Genomic DNA, 22,143 nt, shown 5'->3' with positions numbered 1-22,143 from the left:
GTCTCCTGACTTAGTAATTTTCCACATTGGTGGTAACGATCTCGAGAAAATGAAGACTTTGGATTTGCTTGCGCTAATGAGATTGGATGTTTCAATGTTGAAACAATCTTTTCCCGAGACCGATTTCATTTTCTCAGAGATCGTCCCTAGACTGGTATGGAAAAAGAACAATTCTTATTTTTTTAATAAAATACGAATACGCATTAATAGAGGTTTGCAAAAAATTTTACCATTGATTAACGGTTTCTCATTCAGACACATGGAACTCGAGGGTTTTATTCCAGGACTATATAGACAAGATATCATACATTTATCAGACATTGGTCTTGATATTTTTAACCTGGATTTACAATCTATGGTTGAAAGGTGGCTGTCTGTATTGGGGGGCAGGGTCACGTCTCGTTGAGCCCTGGCTCTTGGGAAAATCGCCCGCTAAGGGGCGAATTGTTTTTTTGGTATGGTAATATTGGGTATTTTTATGATGGAGTTATTTATTAATGAATTGTTTGATTATTTATTATATTAACCCAAAATAAACTCACGGCCACTTTTCATCCACTAGCATTGGTGTAGTGTCATTTATTTTATTATTATTTATATCAGCCTTGAATGGCCATGTTAGTCCCTCCCCGTAATAAAACATCAACATAAAGGGGGGGTCCCATGACCATGCAGGCCGTAGTTTACTCAGAATTTTGATTATTTGGCGATTTTTCTCCTCAGAGAAAAGGTCAAAGTGAGGTCAGGGCGATCTGCACTGAGGTCATTAGACTAGTTTTGACTGGTTATAACCAGTTTTCTTGGCTTCTTTGGATTTAGTGGTAGGTACCCGTAAACATGGAGACCTTTGGCACAAGTTACGGACTCACGTATTTTGGCCAAAATATCAGCTAATACTCCACATTTTTTAATGTGTTTTTTACACTTTTTATTCAGGGTGCAGTTGGGCCCATTTGGTCTTGTAAACTGCGGTGTCTGTTCACATGGCATGCATTTAGATAGCACTGGGCAGCCCGCCTGAGCTAATAGAAGGGTGTCACTACTAGGCTGGCCTGGATGCTGTGCATGGCCATAGTGTGAACAGCGCTGCATACAAGTTTTTTATTGTGCATTAACATACCAGGCAACCGCCCCCTCCATGTATTGGTAGGCTGTGAGCGGTCGTTTCATCGGTATTCTTGCACCTGTGTTGCCATCTTAATTATATGGGTCCACTGCATCCTGATAGTGCATTTGTCTGGAGGCCTGGACGGGTAAACCTTTTTGGTCTTTTGCTGTTTTCTATTATTGGAGGATTTTTAAATCCTCTTTCTGTGCTATTTCAGTGTTTGGAATTGAATTCTACTCAAATATTACAAAAATAATATTTCGCCAAAATGCAGATTTTTTCTCTTTTGCTTCCGTGTGGATTCAAATGGCAGCCATTTTGCAACTGAAAAAAGGAAAGAAAAGAGCCATCAATAAGTTTAAAAATATAAAAAATACTTGTGCTCACATTACCACTCACCTCTTTGACACCTACAATCTTCAACATCCCCTGTCTGGGCCACAGAATATCTTATCGCTGCCACCGAGCTCACTCTAAGCCAGGACCTACTATAATGAGAAAACAAACACAGACACATAATGATTTAATACCCTGCAGTTAATAAATAAACAGAAATAGTGAATGAATATAATATACGGTACTTAGTTATCATGTTTTTCAATCAAAAAAATGCAAAAGTAATCCCACCACTTCATGGTGACCCTAATTGTGACAGTCCTAACTCTAATATTAAAACCCCCACAATATTTTCAAGTGACATGCATGTGGATAAGAGCTGAGAAGTACTGTGCCCGGCTAGTGGACCCACAGACATGGGAAACCACAATAACATAATGCCTAGCTCAAAGAAAAGGCAGGCCACACCTTTATATGCACATGATATAAGCAGACTAAAAAATCCAAAGATATGAACTGGGATATAAACTGGTGTGCAGCTATGTCAGCGCACGTTCACACTGGCCACTGAACAGAAAAATAAACAAAGGCAGAAACATGATTAAATACCCTGCAGTAAATAAACATCAATAGTGCATGAAGCTAATATAGGGTACTTAGTTAACATGTTTTTTGATAAAAAAAAATGCAAAAACCCTAGGGTCACCATGAAATGGTAGGATGGCTTTTTAATTTTTGATAAAAAGTGACATATATATATAATATTATGATTGCAATATACTAAAAGTATAAATATTTTTATGGGAGGTGTAGTTCTTTCATGATTGAAACCCACTAATTGAATAAGCACAGACCCAGTTTTTGAGTTAATGATGGAGTGCTGCCTTTTTTCCTTGGATTATAAGTGTTTAAAAAGGAGACAATTGACTTGAGGCTTGGACTCATATATACTAGTCCTGCTTTAATTCATAAAAACATTTCTAGAATTTGATCTTTTCTTACTTTTGACTCTGCAAAAACTTACTGTTTCTCTTATTCATTCTCGTTTGGACTATTGTAACTCTCTACTAATCGGTCTCCCTCTTACCAAACTCTCCCCTCTCCAATCTGTCCTGAATGCTGCAGCCAGTATCATATTCCTCACGAATCGTTATACCGATACCTCTACCTTGTGCCAGTCCTTACACCGGTTACTCATCCACTCCAGAATTCAGTATAAACTTATTACTCTCACCCAAAAATCACTCCATGGCTCAGCACCACCCTACATCTTCTCCCTCATCTCAGCCTACCACCCTACTCGTGCCCTCTGTTCTGCTAATGACCTGAGGTTAACATCCTCAATAATCAGAACCTCCCACTCCCGTCTCCAAGACTTTTCACGTGCTGCGCCAATTCTTTGGAATGCACTACCCAGGTTAATATGATTAATCCTCAATCCCACAGTTTTAAACGTGCCCTAAAAACGTATTTGTTCTGACTAGCCTATTGCCTCAATGCATTAACCTAAATATCCCTGTGTGGCCCATTCAAAATTTTTACCATAACCAGGTTCCTTGCATCATGTTCTCACATGCTTTATGCATTTAATAGCCCTCTGTGTCTGTACTGTTACATACTTAGGCTGGTAACTGGTTCATGCAGCATTACATGAACACCCGATTTCTTATATTATGACTGATCCGAACAATGAAAGCAATTGTTACCACCCACCTTTCGTGTCTCCCCTTTTTCCTCATAGATTGAAAGCTTGCAAGCAGGGCCCTCATTCCTCTTGGTACCTGTTTTGATCTATGTGTTTATTGGTATGCTGTGATGTCTATTGTCTGTACAAGTCCCCATTTCTTCGCGTTTGCTTTTATTTTTTTGTACCTGTTACAAACAAGGGCATGGTTCTTCCTTTTAGGGTATGTTGTCTACATAGCTTTCTAGGAGCAGGTGTCTGAACAGTCGGGCTTGGGTCCTGTTCTTCCCCCATCTGTATGGAAGTATACTAACACATGGTAATGCTTAATACTAGAGATAGGACTGTCCTGATTGGGTACACCTTGTCGTGGTGGGATTGCTTTTATGCTTTTTGATCAAAACAATGTCAACTAAGTATGCTATGTTATCTCCATCTATTCATATATTTATTTATTTGCTTACTACAGGGTATTTGTTCATTTTTTTGTATCTTAGGATTTGTTTGTTAGGTGACCTCACATTTGTCTGCTATGTACCTACACATTACATTTGTACCAACATATGTTCCTGTTCATTTATTTGATTACCCTTCTCTATACCATAGGACTCTGCAATGTATTTTCTTCGGAAAGGGTAATATGACCCTAGCGCTTCTTCTATGCTTTTGAAGTCCTCTTCTGCACAGAAGCTGCACTATAGTCCACTCCTGCTACTGACAAAGATTTTTATTATTGTCACCTACAGTAGTTTTTTTTTATTCTTTAAAGCTTGCATATAAATTCTAACAATACCATAAGTACACTACCAGAAGCTATAGGTCTGCTTTTTGCTAAGTGAATAGTATTCTCCAACAAGGTTATTTAGAGAGGGAGCCAGAGTGGAGCCAGAAACGCAGGAAGAGAAAAAAATGTAAAACAAATTTTTAATAGATTTCTGTCTAGACAAATTATACATTTTCATCTATGAGAACAGAATACTAGCATTGAATTCTCCTATTTTTTGTCTTTGCTTGGTTCTTTTTATATTGGAATGGTATATTTTAGGAATGACAATACTTTTGCTGGTGAGGGCATCTTATGAAATACTCTCTCTCTCCAGACAATGAACGTTATGCATGTCTTATTATAATAGTTCTGTTTTGTGACTCCGTTGTACCTCACAGAGGTCTTTATTGTCATGATCAGCTATATATCTCTCTGACACGGAAGGACAATACACTTATGAGCTAGGATGCATCTTGCAGAATATGTAATTTCAGTTTTTGAAAACAGACTTGAGTGCTGCGCAGATTAAATTTCTTCTTCTTGAGCAGAAATGATAATATCAGAATTGACTAGCCTCTAGTCTAGGTACATTGATATATAGCAAGTACAAGAGGTGTATACAATCTCCAAATGCATGAAATGTTGTTTCTCCTCCGATCAATCCACTACTGCTGGTGTTAGAGTTTAAAATAACACAGTAATGTCTTGCTATCTTTATTATTATTTATCATATTAAGTAACCCAAGTTGCATGGCTATTACTAAATTACCCCCTTGTTTCAATGTTTGACCATTATTGAAAAATACTTCTTTATTTCTTTAACTGACAATTTTATTTTTGTATTAATTGTCTAATATACAGGATATGGACCTAGCATATATGAAAAAAATAAATAATAGTGCACATGAAACACTGAGTCATCACTAAGCTGACGACAAGGAGTGTTTTTCTCTGTGGAGGTCTCAGCCTGTCCATTCACTATAGAGATTATATACTAAATTCAATGGTCACCATGTAATTTTATTGTTTCCCTGTGGTGGTGCTGGAGTGTAATCATTTTATTGATATATACATCCAGTTTATGCAAAGGCTCAATATTTGCAGTGTTGACCCTTATTTTCCAAGACATATGCAATTTGCCCTGACATGTTGGATGTCAGCTTCTGAGCTAAAACCTGACTAATGGCAACTCATTCTTGTCTCATTAGTGCTTAGAGTTTATCGCAATGTTTTTGTTTGTCCCCCTGCTTCTTGAGGCTGCAGGCTCTCAAAAGGAGTAAGATCTGGGGAGTTTTCTGGCATTGGACTCCCTTTTCAATGTTTTGTTCACTGAACCACTCAGTTATCACTGTTCCATCATGCTGGAATAAGCATTGTTCATCACCAAATTGCTTCTTAATTGTTGGGAGAAATTACTGTGGGAAGATGCTTAGATAGCATTCTTTATTCATGGCAGTTTTCTTTTCCAAAGTTGTGGGCCCACTCCCTTGGATGAAAAGCAATTCTACAAATGGTCTCGAGTTACTTTACCCATGGCATGACACAGGAGTCACGATCAGGGCCAGACTGACCATCTGGCAATTCTGGCAAATGCCAGAAAGGCCTGTCTGATCGTGGGCTGTCTGGTCTGCTACGTTGTTGGCAGAATCAATGTTCTCAAGACTCCCATGCTGTTAAGAATAGTGACGGAGCACAAAGTCGCTGACTCCATCACTTACCCCAGCAGGCTAAAGGTATCATTAGAAATATTGGTCTTGTAGTAAATCTTGCTTTCCTCCGTCCAGATTAATATTAGTAATATATCCTCATCTGGTGCTTGGAGACAGGGACAGCATGGGCCTGTGTGATTTCAAATGCCAGGGCTGAATTTCAGCCCCAGTCTGTACCTGGTCACGATAGCCCTCATCGTTTCTTCTCTGCAGTGTTCTGTAGTCCAATCCTGTCCTTGCTGCAGAATATCATTCTATCCTTGATGTTTTTCTTGAAGAGAAGTGGCTCCTTTGTCATCCTTCGTGACACCAGGCCAGCCTCAAAAGGCCTACACCTCCCTGAGAATGCAGATGCACTGCAAGGAATCTGTATGTTCTCTCTGTGTTTGTGTGGATTTCCTATGGGTACACCAGTATCCTCCCACATTCCAAAGACATACTGATGGAATGTGGGAGGAAGTAGATTATGAGCCCCAATTCCTTTTAGGAATAGTAGGGTCTCATTATTATTGAGAATCAAGAAAAAAAAGACCTCTAAGAATTAACTTTTATTGATATATATATATATATATATATATATATATTAGACATCAATTTTTACTTAAAAGTATAGTAACCTAATATAAAGGCTAATCTGTGCCTAGAAGAGCCCTAAGAAATTGCCCTACCTGTAAGCGGAGGTTGGCACCCTGGTTGTAGACGTGATGGCGCCCCCGCTCAATGTTGGTAGCCATAAATGCCCTAGTGCATCATTGACATACTAGACACTGAAAAATACTCAAAAATCACACACACATAGAAGAATTTTTCACAGGATACCCCTAATATAGAGACCAAATGGTCTCATAGGAGGACAGATAAATACCTCGAAATCCTATCTTGCTATAGGTCATCTAAAAAGGGATATAGCCAAAAATGTGCAATCAGTGATGTAACAAAAAAGGACTTTAGGGAACAAGAGGGAACTAATGCCTGATAAGTACCACAACTTTGTGGGATAACTCTTTACGGCGATTTAATATTTATCTTTATCACTGTACCCACATTATTGCTTTTCTATGTTTGGGAACAAGAGGGTACATTTTATTTTATGCTATAGGATTGCTACCACATTGATAGCTGCAAAATATTTATTGCCCTGTTATTTTAACGGTTGTCTGAACAGCTAGGGGTGTCCTCCATCTTTAGACGAACAGGACTTACTATATAGGCTATTTATACATCTACCCAAGTGTTTTTTGTTACATCACTGAGGATAAAAGCTAATTTTTATCCTCAGTGATGTAGCCTTTAGGGCTACTGACATTGATGCGGGGCACCATCACGTCTAAAGGTACTGTCACACTTAGCGATGTACCAGCGATCCCGACCAGCGATATGACGCGGTCAGGATCGCTGGTACATCGCTAAGTGGTCGCTAGTGAGCTGCCATACAGGCAGATCTCACCAGCGACATCGCAGGGGACGGGGGTCGCTACTTACCTGTCACACCAGGCGATCCTGCGTCCTCCCGCCCGGCTCCACGCGTCGCTCGTCTTCACAGCAGGAAGCGCCGCAGGAAGCTGACGACGAGAAACAGTCCAGCCTGTTCTCGCGCGATCAGCGATAAGCAGCGGGGGAGCGGTCGTAGGTAAGTATCAGACACAGCGATATCGCTAGCAATATCGCTATAACGTCACAAGTTACTTAGTGTGACATGCCCTTAACACCAGGCTGCCAACCTCCGCTGACAGGTAGGGCGATGTCTTAGGGCTTTGACTATTTGAATGTAAAATTTGCTGGAATAATTAGGGAATAATTAGGGAATGCTATTTCGAGTTTGGAAAGCCCCTGATGTGCCCAGTGAAAACCTCCCACAAGTGACAACATTTTGGAAACTAGACACCCCAGGGCACTTATCTAGATGTGTGGTGGGCACTTTGAACCCCCACATGCTTCACTGAAGTTTATAACATTGAGCCGTGAAAATAAAAAAATCATATTTTTCCCGCCAAACGTTTTTTTGCCAAAAATTTTGCATTTTCACAAGGGTAACAGGAAAAATTGCCTCATGCAATTTATTGTGTAACTTCTGAGTACGCCGATACCCCATATGTTGGGGAAAACTACTGTTTGGGTACATACCAGGGCTCGGAAGGGAAAAACACCATTTGACTACTAAATTTGCTGGAATAATTAGGGGATGACATGTCACATTTTGAAAGCTCCTGATATGCCTAAACAGAGGAAATTTCCCACAAGTGACACCATATTGGAAACTAGATCCCTCAGGGAACTTATCTAGATGTATGGTGAGCACCTTGAACCCCTACATACTTTACAGAAGCACATTGAGCCATGAAAATTTAAAAAAATCTTTTTTTTTCCACAAAAAATTTTCTTTTAGCCCCAAATTTTGCATTTTCACAAGGGTAACAGGAGAAAATGGAACCCAAACTTTGTTGAGGAATTTCTCCTGAGTATGCTGATACCCCATATATGGGGGTAAACTATTGTTTGGGCATGTGGCAGGGCTCAGAAAAGGAGTGACTTTGATGGAATGGTGTGTGTAGGTCATGTCTCATTTGGAGAGCCCCTCATGTGCCTAAACAGTGGAAAAACCCTACAAGTGACACCATTTTGAAAGCTAAACCCCTCAAGAAATTTATCTGGATGTGTGGTGAGCACCTTGAACCCACAGGTGCTTCACAGAATTTTACAACATTGATCTATAAACATGAAAAAAAAATATTTTTTTTTTACCACAAAAATGTTGTTTTATCACCAATTATTTTTATCTTCACAAGTGTAACAGGAGAAATTGCACCATACAATTTGTTGTGCAATTTCTCCTGAGTACAACAATATCTCATATGTGGGGGAAATTTACTTTTGAGGCACAATGCAAAACTCAGAAGGGAAGAAGAGCCATTTTGGTGTTCATATTTTGCTGGAAAGGTTTTAGGGAGCAGTGTTACATTGGCATAGCCCCTGAGGTGCCAGAACAGTGGAACCCCCCACATTGACTCCATTTAACAAACTACACCTCTCTATGAATTCATCTAGGGGTCCAGTGTTCATATTGATACCGAGGTGGGTCACCGAATTTTATAGCATTAGGCAGTGAAAAACAAATAACTACATTTTTACCATCAAAAATTTGCTTTAGCCCCAGATTTTACATTTTCACACTGAGAAATTAGTAAAAATGGCACCAAAATATGTCCCACAATTTCTTCTGAATGTAGAAATACCCCATATGTGGCTGTACAATACTGCTAATCCATACGGCGGGAGGGACGAATCTCTTTGCCTCCTGTAGTGCAGATTTTCCAAAAATAGTTTGTGGACTCCATATGCAGAGCCCCTAAGTGCTAGAAGAGCAGAATCCCCCTTCAAGTGACCATAGTTTGTAATTTTGTAAATTATAAACCTTTTACACCTATCTGTTGGGACGATTTTGACTCCAGGGTGTTTTCCAGAAACAATAAGCAGTGGATGTTGCTGAGTGAAGATTGAAAACTGTCATTGTAGAAACCAGTATGTTGTAGTGACCAGGGCATTGTAGTGACCAGTATATTGTGTCCAGTTCAAGCATCTGGGGACATGTGTCAGGAGGCAGGCTCTCATCGCTACATAAATGTCAAACATGTGGATGCTAAATCTGGTTTAGGCACACTGGGGCTCAAAAAGGAAATGGGCATTTGGATTTGGGAGAGCATAATTTGAATTTCTTTTGAGGGGCAAGAAGCCATTTTGCTTTTCCAGAGTCTTTGTACTGCCAGTAACATGGAAGCCCCCTATATTTCCATTGACAGATTACAGACCTGAGTGGGGATTTGCTTTTTTGTGGATTGATTTGAAGCTTTTGTTAGGAACATTTTACATCGTTTGTGCGCAAAACTTCCATGACGTATTAATGCGTCCATGGTTGGTTAGTACCTAGAAACCTGCATGTATGGATATGTCCAAGGTCATGAATGGGTTAAAGTACTGGATAATTCTGTTCTCCCAGACCTTTCTCAATGATCAGTATTTATGCAGTAAAAAAATATTTACTAGTATACTACTATAACACTACAATAAAAATCCTGCTGGAGTGGTGATTTAATTTACTGTACAGGCAAACAGAAGAAGCATTTACAGTATGAGCACATGTATGCTTTATAATGGGTACTGAAACACAGTTTTAATACTTTTATACTTTTATATGTGTCTACATTTTGTAAAATAATTTAACTGGCAATAAATGTCTTCTTGTTCTGTCCTTTTTCGTAACATTGATAAGAGTACAGCATGTACATATATGAATTAATAGATCTGTAAATTGCTGGCTACAAAGAACAATATAAATGTGCAAATTGTTTTTTTTTTTTGCTTTTTTCTTCTTCAGAAAGTGTTTAATACGTATCACTTATTTGTCCTGGTTGTTACATAAGTAGGCACAAATCATTCCTTATATTATGAAAGGTTTATACTTTGCCTCTAAAGCAGCTTTGAAGACTTTGTCAGGCCGCACAAAAGCAAATGAATTACTTCCAAGACAGATCAATGACATGTGACTTATTCTTCTATAGAAAAGCTTCTACCACATTTCACAATACCACACAGTAACTCTGTCTCATGTTCTTTTCTTCTAGGAGGCAAATAATCAAGTTTGTTCTCCTGGGGTGTTAAACTGGAATATTCCTTAGTTTAGAAAGAGTATGCATTTCGCAGTACAGTCAAAGGATTTGCTTAAAATCTAGTGAAGCTAGGCATATTACTTATACACAAAAAAGGTTTTTCTGCCTAAGTGCGGATTGCCATGTAAGGGAGTGGGGTATGATGTCTCTTATACCTCCCTTTCTTCTGATTGTTTGCCTGTCTTTAATGTTAACAAACATGTTTTTATTATTATTGCCTGTGGTACTGCTACATGTATAATTATATATTACCGCTCATTATTTATGGTACTGCCACTTGAATGTGTTACCATTGTATGGATAAGTGTATATATTGTCTCATGTTCTTGTATGAGAAAACTGCTTGTATATTGTATGTTAGTTTTGTATGTACAGTTGTGGCCAAAAGTATTGACACCCCTGCAATTCTGTCAGATAATACTCAGTTTCTTCCTGAAAATGATTGCAAACACAAATTCTTTGGTATTATTATCTTCATTTAATTTGTCTTAAATGAAAAAACACAAAAAGAATTGTCCTAAAGCCAAATTGGATATAATTCCACACCAAACATAAAAAAGAGGGTGGACAAAAGTATTGGCACTGTTCGAAAAATCACGTGATGCTTCTCTAATTTGTGTAATTAACAGCACCTGTAACTTACCTGTGGCACCTAACAGGTGTTGGAAATAACTAAATCACACTTGCAGCCAGTTGACATGGATTAACGTTGACTCAACCTCTGTCCTGTGTCCTTGTGTGTACCACATTGAGCATGGAGAAAAGAAAGAAGACCAAAGAACTGTCTGAGGACTTGAGAAACCAAATTGTGAGGAAGTATCAGCAATCTCAAGGCTACAACTCCATCTCCATAGACCTGAATGTTCCTGTGTCTACCGTGCGCAGTGTCATCAAGAAGTTTAAAGCCCATGGCACTGTGGCTAACCTCCCTAGATGTGGACGGAAAAGAAAAATTTACAAGAGATTTCAACGCAAGATTGTGCGGATGTTGGATAAAGAACCTTGACTAACATCCAAACAAGTTCAAGCTGCCCTGCAGTCCGAGGGTACAACAGTGTCAACCCGTACTATCCGTCGGCATGTGGATGAAAAGGGACTGTATGGTAGGAGACCCAGGAAGACCCCACTTCTTACCCCGAGACATAAAAAAGCCAGGCTGGAGTTTTCCAAAACTTACCTGAAAAAGCCTAAAACGTTTTGGAAGAATGTTCTCTGGTCAGATGAGACAAAAGTAGAGCTTTTTGGGCAAAGGCATCAACATAGAGTTTACAAGAGAAAAAAAGAGGCATTCAAAGAAAAGAACACGGACCCTACAGTCAAACATGGCGGAGGTTCCCTGATATTTTGGGGTTGCTTTGCTGCCTCTGGCACTGGACTGCTTGACCGTGTGCATGGCATTATGAAATCTGAAGACTACCAACAAATTTTGCAGCATAATGCAGGGCCCAGTGTGAGAAAGCTGGGTCTCCCTCAGAGGTCATGGGTCTTCCAGCAGGACAATGACCCAAAACACACTTCAAAAAGCACTAGAAAATGGTTTGAGAGAAAGCACTGGAGACTTCTAAGGTGGCCAGCAATGAGTCCAGACCTGAATCCCATAGAACACCTGTAGAGAGATCTAAAAATGGCAGTTTGGAGAAGGCACCCTTCAAATATCAGGGACCTGGAGCAGTTTGCCAAAGAAGAATGGTCTAAAATTCCAGCAGAGCATTGTAAGAAACACATTGATGGTTACCAGAAGCGGTTGGTCGCAGTTATTTTGGCTAAAGGTTGTGCAACAAAGTATTAGGCTGAGGGTGTCAATACTTTTGTCTGGCCCATTTTTGGAGTTTTGTGTGAAATGATCAATGTTTTTCTTTTTGCTTTATTCTCTTTTGTGTTTTTTCACTTAAGGTAAATTAAATGAAGATAATAATACCAAAGAATTTGTGTTTGCAATCATTTTCAGGAAGAAACTGAGTATTATCTGACAGAATTGCAGGGGTGTCAATACTTTTGGCCACAACTGTATAGATAGGGAACGCTAGTGCATCCTTTACTAGGACATTAGAGGAGGGCACTCTTAGTCTATAGTTTCCCCATAGAATGGGTAGTTGTAATGATGTTGCGGGCCACGAGGTGGGGGTATACTAATGGGGCCTGTTAGGAGGTTCATAGGGGGTTAATTATAGGAGGGGCTGCCGGGTAGTATGAGGGAAGCTTGTAGGAAGTTGAGTGAGAAGGGGCCAGGGTGCCCAAGAGTCCACATGGGCAATAAGCCCGGACAGCTTGGCAGTCACGTAACGTTAAGTCGTTATTGCTCATATTACCCTCAGCCACTGCAGGTCTTAGCAGTGGGTTAGAACAGGAAAAGGAAGCTGTGGCATCTTACCGCCTGGGCAAATGCTTTTAGGGCAGAAGTTGGCTGGACTAAAGAGATGAAAGGAGTTGGCACTTTGATGAGATCGGTACAGATGGGCCGGATGCTTCACTTGGGGTCACCAAGCGTAGTGATTGATGAATTCAGTACTGGGGCAAAACAGCCTGAAGGAAATGTCATTGTTGTTAGGTCAGACCTGGAAGGAACTGGGAAGCAGTCTAGTACGGTCTGGTCTGAGCGTGTACTGCACAGAAGTGACAACAAGCAAGGGAAAGATCAGGAAGCAAGTAAATGTGATGATGTACCAACTGTGGATGCAACGTGTGAAATCCTAAGTAAAGAAAGTGTTAAAGTTGTCTTGGACTGTGTCTGCCTTGATGTGAGTCGCCTCGAAGAAGGACCATTTTGGCCTGGGAATTGCCTGGATGAAGATGGGACTGGAGATGCAGGTATGCTGAGGAGCATAGTATTGTTTCATATAGGGGAAGGGCTGGGCACAGCTGCCACCAGAGTACAAGTCATGACTATGGTTCTGGTCCTTCCTTACACTTGGCGTAGTCGGCAGGATGTTGACACCGTCCAGCAAGGAAAGGCTATAAATGATGAGCTTGAAAAAGATGAAGTATGGCAGGATGCAGTTGCCTTGCCCTGTGAAGAATTTGCTGAAAAAGATGATGGAAAAGTATGTGCGATGGCTGCCTCCCTGGAAGATGGCCAGCAGAAGGAGCTAAAAATTGCTGATGATGAAGAAACGCTGAAATTGTCTACTATTAATTGTTTGACCATACCAGACTTAACCATTGCATTGGATTTGACTGATTGGAGAAGAGAAACTAACACTTTCACAGTAACTAAGATGGCAGAGGTGAGAATTGGGGAAAAGATGGAGAAGAAGTAAACAATGAGAACCACGTCCTTCGTGGGCATTGCCATCACTCTTTGGCGCCAAATTGAGCCTGTCAATATGGTCGGGTCTGCCCCTGGTGGAAGTGGATGAAGAGAAGAAGACCTCGTCCCTTACAATTGATCAGTAATGGAGGGAAGAAGTGACTGGAGGTGGACCCCCTGAGAGCGGGAGGACACCAGAGGAACATGCCAGGTCTAACCATGTATATCAGAGATGGCTACTACAGATTAAGAAGATGGAGAAGGGGGAACGTATCAGCCAGTGGGAAGCTGAGCTCGTCCCAGCGCAAACTATGGCCCCTCAGTCCCCAAAGCCAAGGGCTGAGGTGCTGTGCCTTATGGAATCTTGGCATATGGCCAGTGGTGTGAAGGAAGAAGGTGTCCGTGGAACTGCAGTGCACAGCATATATTACAGATGAATGGTGAGTGTACCTCGGATGCCTCGTCTCTGACTCCGCAGGGTCTGGACTGCTCCTCTTGCACCTGTCCCTGAAGATCATCCTCAGGATGCGCCACCAAAACAACGGGCATGGGGTTCACGTCTGGGTCTCACATTGAGGCGCTGGTGGGTGACTCCGGTGTTATGCAGGCAGAGGGGCAATCCCTCCCGTCCAGGTCTCCCCATTGTGATGTTGCCGCTGCTGCCATTCCGTTCATGCGGAGTTATTTGCGGCCTGTACCAGGATGTGGGAGCTCAGGAGGTCTAAGAACATGGGTCTCTCCCTGGAATCAGTATGGGTTCCGTCATCGGCTCGCACCCGGAGACCTGGAGGTGCTGTGGTGGCATCATCCACATCCTCTGCGGCTGCAGAGATACTGACTGATGAAGCGGTACACTGTACGTGCCGTTGAACATTGTTTAATGAGCTGAATAAGCTTAAAAAGATGTGCATGTTGTACCCTGTTTATGGTGGGACTGTTCTGTGTCCCTATGGGGCAGGGAAGCCCTGTCATGCTTTCTGGAGTGAAGAGCCACATAGCTGTTATGGCCTTTAAACAACGCTGAAGGTAAGCGTTGTATGCGGTACCTAATTATGGCCTAGAGGACTGCGAGCTAGGCATTATACCTGGGGCCTATGGACTCTTTTTGATTTTTTTTTTGTTGCACCCATTCTGCTGGAAATAGGAGAGACTGTCTCTTCAATTGGAGACCTCTGGAAAGTCTGTACTCCCCTCAAGGAAAGGGGGAGCATCTCTCCTAGGACTGCCTATTTTTTCAACCTCTAAAAGACTGGGAACCTGGAGTGTTATTTGTGCACGATGGACTGCAGTGCGTACTGGTCATGGCTTACGTTAAGCCCAGTGATTGGCGGTTTTTCTTGCGGTTTTTATTACTGCTGATGGTTTTTTGTATCATGCCTTTGTCAGGGATGACCAAGTTTAAGGAAAGGGAAATGTAAGGGAGTGGGGTATGATGTCTCTTATGCCTCCCTTCCCTCTGATTGTTTGCCTGTCTTTAATGTTTACAAACATGTTTTTATGATTATTGCCTTCTGTATGGCTACATGTATGAATATGTATTACCGTTCATTATTTATGGTACTGTCACTTGAATGTGTTACCATTGTATGGATAAGTGTATATATTGTCTCATGTTCTTGTATGATAAAACTGCTTGCGTATTGTATGTCATTTATGTATGTATAGATAGGGAAAGCTAGTGCACTCTTTATTGGGAAATTAGATGAGGGCACTCTTAGTATATAGTTTCCCCATAGACTGGGTAGTTGTGATGATGTTGCGGGCCACTAGGTGAGGGTATACTAGTGGGGCCTGGTAGGAGGTTCATAGGGGGTTAATTATAGGAGGGGCTGCCGGGTAGTAAGAGGGAAGCACACTATCATACTTAGCTCTCATGAACCTAGGCCTCACAGAATCCATTGACTATAATGGGGCCTGTCATGTTTCTGTCATAGTGCCTGTCACAGTACCAGACAAAAGAGTGCAGCATGCTGCACTATTTTGTTCACAATATTTGGCTGAGTCGGCGAAGGAGCCTGTAAGACAGATGTGAACTGAAGTCTTAACATTTAATTTATACCCATTTTTCTTTTGAAGAAAGAGCAAATGCAATTCTTCATTGCAAGTCTTCCCTTAGATTGCCTTTGGCTGGGTAGACATTCAACAGCAATGGTGTGCCAGTAAACTGAACTTTATTACAACAGGTACAGTATTATAGTACTGGATTGTATGGAAAGTAATATGATATTTTCAGATTTAAAAAGAAACCCCTGCAGCACATGCGGCTCTGTGAGGCCAATACATTGAAACCTCTGCCCACTGTGGTAAAATACCACATACATGATGGATTAGCTACAATTTTTGGGCCTATTTCAGCAACGAGACTGTTATGGTATCACCTGGTGAGGTGGATTATTTAAGCAGTAGATCTGGAGGGCAGCATAGACGGTGGAGCAAAAGAATAGATCTTGATGGAAGACATGTGGATCAGCGATGACCATCACAGCAAAGCATGCGGGACAGCGGACAAACAAGTGGACAAGGTAGCACTGATGAAACTGAGTGAGGTGTGCAGTTACACACGAGAACAGTTACTATATAGGAAACTGACATCCTCCATCATGAAAGCAGTTAATAAGAAGAATACAGCCTTGTGTCTTTCAGCAGGGTAATGGTTAACAGCAGTGATATAATGAAGAATTAAATGCAATTTGGTGTTTTTCAGCAGGACAACTGTTAACTGCAGGGACGTAACAGAGAAATAAATGGAGTCTGGTATATTTGAGCAGTGTAATGGTTAATAGCTGCAATGTAACAGAAAAGTAAATGCAAACTGGAGACATGCTTGAAGAAATGTGTTACCTTGATTGCAGAGGGCTGGTGTAAACAGAACTGAGAACAGTTGGGAGGAGTTAGAAACTTATGTGCCAAGAGGTTGTTGTTGACAACACCTAATAATTTGGAAATAACGCTGGTTGTAACATGAAAGTCTGGAATAGCTGAAGAGATGAAAGACACCTGGCTGGAGCTCAGCCAAGAGAAGTTGATAAAATCTCCTGACCAAACTAAAGCAACTTTGAACATTGCTACCTAGTACCCAAGCACCTAAGGGTACCGTTACACTTAGCGATGCACCAGCGATCCCTACAACGATATGGATCGCTGGTGCATCGCTAAGTGGTCGCTAGTGAGCTGCCACACAGGCAGTTCTCACCAGCGACATCGCAGGGGTCGGGGGTCGCTACTTACCTGTCAGACGCAGCGATCCTGACGTCCTCCCGCCCGCGTCCACGCGTCGCTCGTCGGCGCCACAGGAAGCCCGGCAGGAAGCGACCAACGAGAAATGATCCAGGACGTTCTCGCGTGACCAGCGATGAGCAGTGGGGGAGCCGGTCGGAGGTAAGTATCAGACATAGCGATATCGCTAGCAATATCGCTGCTACGGTGACGTTACAGCGGTATTGCTAGCGATATCGCTATGTGTAACGGGGGCTTAACCTCTGCCAGAGCCAGCCTTGAAAGGCCGTTGGTGATGATGTCAGAGTTCCTTGCTGGGTCGCCTAAGAAACCCCATGTGTACTAGAGCAAAGATAGGAGACCATAGGAAACGGGAACCAAATATGGTGCTTATGCCAGGACACCAGAGTAACATAGTGACATGTGAGTATCTTGAGTCAAAAATGAGAACTTGAAGCCTAATGAATTATACTACGTACAGTTTTTGCCATATAGCCTTAGCCATTGCTGACCGAAATTTTTCATGTTTTCTATTTTCAGAACAAAACATTGGTCAAAAGGCTCAAAGGAGTTGTTTCGCCTTCCTTCTAGCCCAAGACAAAAATATTATTTCTGATTTAAATGTAGCATTTGAAAATTTCCTATAAAAATCAATCATAGGTAATCCGTCATAGATAGTTTATATGATGTGTCTCTAAAAAGACTTGCTTTAATATCACTGAATGAATAAACCATTAGAACATCTTGTGGACTAAGCACTTTTATAAGACTTTCCATGTCCTAGATGGAAAAACACAAATCTCACTCATGATCGATAAGTGACTACAATTAGAATATTACATACATGTCATACGTACAAGAAATATCTTGAAAAATTCTCTGTGGAAATAGTAGTTTTTCTATCCATAGGAGAAATACTCTACTTGCTGCCTCAATTCAATAAACAGCATTAGTCAAGATCACTATAGATATTTTTCTATATGTTTCCAGTAAGGAACTAAATTCCAGTAACAAGACTGAAGATCATATATTGAGGAACTGCCAAAAAAAGTAATTTGATATATCCCAGTAAAATTACCACTCGCTTTGAACATCCATATGCAACATAAATAGGACACACAGAAAATTACATAAATGACTTACATGCAGATATTTCTCATTAAAGCATCCAGGTCTCAGTGCCCTTTAAGCCGACTGCTTTCAACAAATTTTGACTTTAGCAGAAAAGCAATAAAGATTCGGTGACTTGTCAGTATGTAAGGTTGTCATAGCAACAAACAGAATATGGAGTATAGATCTGTGTGGTCCATTTTGGAAATCGTTATTTTTTTTTAATCTGGAAAAACATTACATCAACGCAATGTACAATTCCATTTCCATTGTTCCAAAGGTCCCTTGCCTGTTTATTTTAGAAAACATTACTAATTCACTTGTAAGATATCTATTACTATATTGTCTTTATATTTTTTTTATACTGCTTTGCTTTATTTTTTTCATGTCTGGATAACATATTAATAGTTTCTTAAGTTCAATTTTTCCTGCTAACAAAAATGTAGTAGAGAGAATTGAGCGCTCACAGTGTTTAGAACACTCAATAAATTGTTTAAATGCTGCAGTCAATACCTATCAATACATGTAAAGAGTGTGACAGAGGGAGATCTTTCCCTCCGTCACTACAATGACTCCCCACAATCGCCGGTTCTTTTAGAAACCTAAGGTCTGACAATGATCTCAGATGTGCCATAGATCAAAGCCTAAAATAGATCGTTCAACATACACATCTACTGTATAAGGCACCCTGTCAGTATAAGGCTTCATTCACACGTCCTGTGACTCGTCCATGTTTTTTCTGTTTATTCTTGGACAGTAATTATAAAGTTTCATTGATATATACATGCATCTGTTAAGGGTGTGGCCTAGGACCCTGGCTATGTAGGCAGCAGGAGTCCAGAGCTCCCGGTCTGATGTCTGAAAAGCGACCCATAAAGCGACTGGAGGTCCACGCAAAGTATTTTATTTGGTTCAGAAGAGATCCCTGACCACCCTGGACCACTTTGATTCTACTATCAAGCTCCTTTTTCCAGGGAAAATTGAAGTTTAAATTTTCCAGAAGCCAATGGTGAGAGCAGTGGGGAAGCAGTGGAAGGATACCACTCTGTGCCATGGACTTTCCTGAGGAGAAAATTTTACGTGCAGTGATTATCTGACAAGAAGATAATTAAATTCATCATCCCCTGTTCTGAGGTACCTGTTTTTATTGTTTAAAAAGAGGCACAACCACGTTCTGTACTTTCAATCCCAGCGGGCCTGCAGTGTGACAGAGTGGAGCTGAAGGGCGGAGTGATACCACTCTCCACCGTGAGCTCCTTTGAAGAGAGGATCTGAAGACAAGTGTGGGCTCCCTCTCAGAGAAGACCACTGGGACTGGCTTCCCTAATCTTAAGGTACCCATTGCCACCCGTTATTCCAGGGCACACCCGGTTCCTGGTCCTCTAGAGTCGGCATCCAGAAGGCACGTCGGCCGGATCGTCTTCCGCGGCGTGTGAAAATTGTCCCGACAGCTGCATAAAATTATACTGCAGTGGGAATAACTTGGTGCAGCGGTTCACATCCCGGGAGGACTACCTATAACTAGCCCCTTAGACTGGTGTGCAGGTGACGCGCCAATTAGATCTACATCCGCAGCACGTGAAAATAGTCCCTGCAGCAATACCAGGACAAGCAGCACGGGTCCTGCTCTGAAGTGGTTACGGCTCCTGGTGCATTACTGCTGCTCCTTTCTACCTTTTGGGAGTACCCTGTTGAATCCTATTATATACTACACTGGGTTGGACTTCTTTATTGTAGACTCTACCAGTGGTGTGCTTGTATCACCTGGAAACATTTCTAAGGTGGGAAAACTCATATCTCATGAACAGGCTTTGTTACTAAGTCACAGAGGACCCTGCACATTGCTCAGTTAGGATCCCTTACACAAAGTCCTTCTTTCTATGCAGGAATAACTCTTCCTGAGGATACCTTGTCGGTGCAACATCTGGCTTTTAAAGGGACATTCACCAGCTTCTTTCTCCCTAACTAACCTTGTAGTAGTGCCTATAAAATTACAAGATCTAACTTGTTGGACTTTACAGTCACTTAAGTTACATGTATATTTGTATTATTTTTGTAACACTATGTTCCCAATAAAAGACAAATTTCTTTCTTAAATAAACTCCAAAAGAAAATTAACAAAATGAAATCCGGGGACCTTGTCCTGGTTGGAGACTTTAACATAATACCTGACAGCAGCTTGGATTCTACCTCATTGGTCAGGTACAAGGCCCCAGTACTAAAAAATTGGCTTATTCAAAATGAATACTACAACACATTTCGTTGCCTTAATGCGTCTTCAATGGAATACATCCGCTATTCGGATGTCCATATGACATCCTCACGAATTGATCTGATTCTTACAAATATTTTTACATTAACTAAGTTTCAAAGTATTAAAATCTTGAACAAGTCATTATCTGATCATTCCCTGGTCTTAGCACAATTCACAATAGGCCCATCCCCAGAAAATACCCGTCTCTGGAAAAACAACCCATCACTTTTTAAAATACCTGAGTTTAGACAAGAGATTGAAAATCATATTGCCAACTTCTTCAATGAAAACCAATCGGAGGAAATTGATATTTTTACACTATGGAACGTCCACAAGGCTGTATTACGGGGAAATCTCATCCAGGTTGACGCAATCAGACTTGGAGCAAATTGACCGCCACTTCTTGGAAGGGGAAATATTGTCCGTTATCAATAAATTAAAAACCCAAAAATCCCCGGGACTGGATGGTTTCTCCTCCGAATATTTCCGACCTTTTCTAAAGCCTTGATCCCACATATGAGAAAAAGGAAACGGTCTTAGGAGCGCAGGAAAGAAACTCAGACAAGAGATGGGTTTAAACCACAACGCATTTCGACGGAGGATCCATCTTCATCAGGTGGAAGTTTATTAATGACATAGGGGATGGGGTATTTAAATGGGAAGCAGCCAATCACAACAGTCAAAACAGTCACATGTTATGATAGTCACATGTTACGACAAGATGACATCATATATTATAATTAAAAAAAAAGAGATAAAAACAACTTATATAAAACGTGAGATAAAACAGCATGAGGCAAACAAGTTTTAAATGTATAAAATGTGCAAAAAGGAGCAATAAAATAATATAGATAAAAATGAATAAAATTATTAACAGGTTAGTAGACCAGTAAAAAGACCAATAAAAAAGCGAGAACCCATATTAATAATAAAAGCGTGTAAACAATAGCATCTAGGTAAAACGCACTGATGATAAAAAGGCAAACAAAGTTATCTGGTCACTTTATCTATAGTTAAATTCAGACCTTCGGGGGCAAGTGTGCCAAGCTTGAATACCCAAAAGCTTTCTCTATTGATTAAACTGTTGAAGCGATCAGCCACGGTATCAGGTATGTGGTCAATAATCGTTAGTTTCAAAGTTTTTGAATTTTTTTGATGCACAGTTAAAAAATGTTTAGAAAGGCTGTGCAGGAGAAAGCCATTTCGGATATTCTGTCGATGCTTGTTCAATCTAGCATGCATCGATTGTATGGTTCGACCTACGTACTGTATCGACAGAATATCCGAAATGGCTTTCTCCTCTTATTTCAAGATTAACTCTCACAAGTCGAAATTCTTGACCCTCAACATGACTAAAACAGAAATCGAGGAGCTAATGAGAAGTACTGAGTTTGCCTGGGAAGATAAAGGGTTAGTTTATCTTGGAATCACTTTAGCTAGTTCTATCCAAGCAACTGTCAAAGCAAATCTAAGTGGGATCCTTGCAACTTTCTCTCAGGATATTTCCTTTTTCAGGCAAATTGAACTCTCTATGTTTGGTAGGGTGATGGTTGTGAAATCCATCATTCTGCCCAAAATACTCTATTTTTTTCGGACGCTCCCGATCACTCTCCCATTTAAATCCATAAAAAATTTGCAAAACCTGCTAAAATCATTCGTGTGGAATGACAGGAGGCATAGGATGTCGGCAGAAACTCTATATAAACATACGAGCATGCCTAACTTACAGTTGTGGCCAAAAGTATTGACACCCCTGCAATTCCGTCAGATAATACTCAGTTTCTTCCTGAAAATGATTGCAAACACAAATTCTTTGGTATTATTATCTTCATTTAATTTGTCTTAAATGAAAAAACACAAAAAGAATTGTCCTAAAGCCAAATTGGATATAATTCCACACCAAACATAAAAAAAGAGGGTGGACAAAAGTATTGGCACTGTTCGAAAAATCATGTGATGCTTCTCTAATTTGTGTAATTAACAGCACCTGTAACTTATCTGTGGCACCTAACAGGTGTTGGCAATAACTAAATTACACTTGCAGCCAGT

The 22,143-nt window shown here is 40.7% G+C and overlaps 1 long non-coding RNA gene across 1 annotated transcript; it reads right to left on the bottom strand.

The window, feature by feature from the left end:
* Window positions 1–217: 217 nt before the first annotated feature.
* LOC141083566 (uncharacterized) lies at window positions 218–17,935 on the bottom strand. The gene is made up of 3 exons (XR_012230749.1): window positions 17,874–17,935; window positions 1,508–1,596; window positions 218–1,432 (listed from the first exon to the last, which is right to left on the bottom strand). It is a non-coding gene; the product is annotated as an uncharacterized lncRNA (long non-coding RNA).
* Window positions 17,936–22,143: the final 4,208 nt, after the last annotated feature.

The sequence above is a fragment of the Dendrobates tinctorius genome, unplaced genomic scaffold (genome assembly GCF_039654945.1).
Source record: "Dendrobates tinctorius isolate UK_male_01 unplaced genomic scaffold, ASM3965494v1 ptg000005l, whole genome shotgun sequence".
Taxonomy (NCBI): domain Eukaryota; kingdom Metazoa; phylum Chordata; class Amphibia; order Anura; family Dendrobatidae; genus Dendrobates; species Dendrobates tinctorius.
The sequence above is the reverse complement of the archived record's forward strand: the minus strand, read 5'-3'. Positions and strand labels throughout refer to the sequence as shown.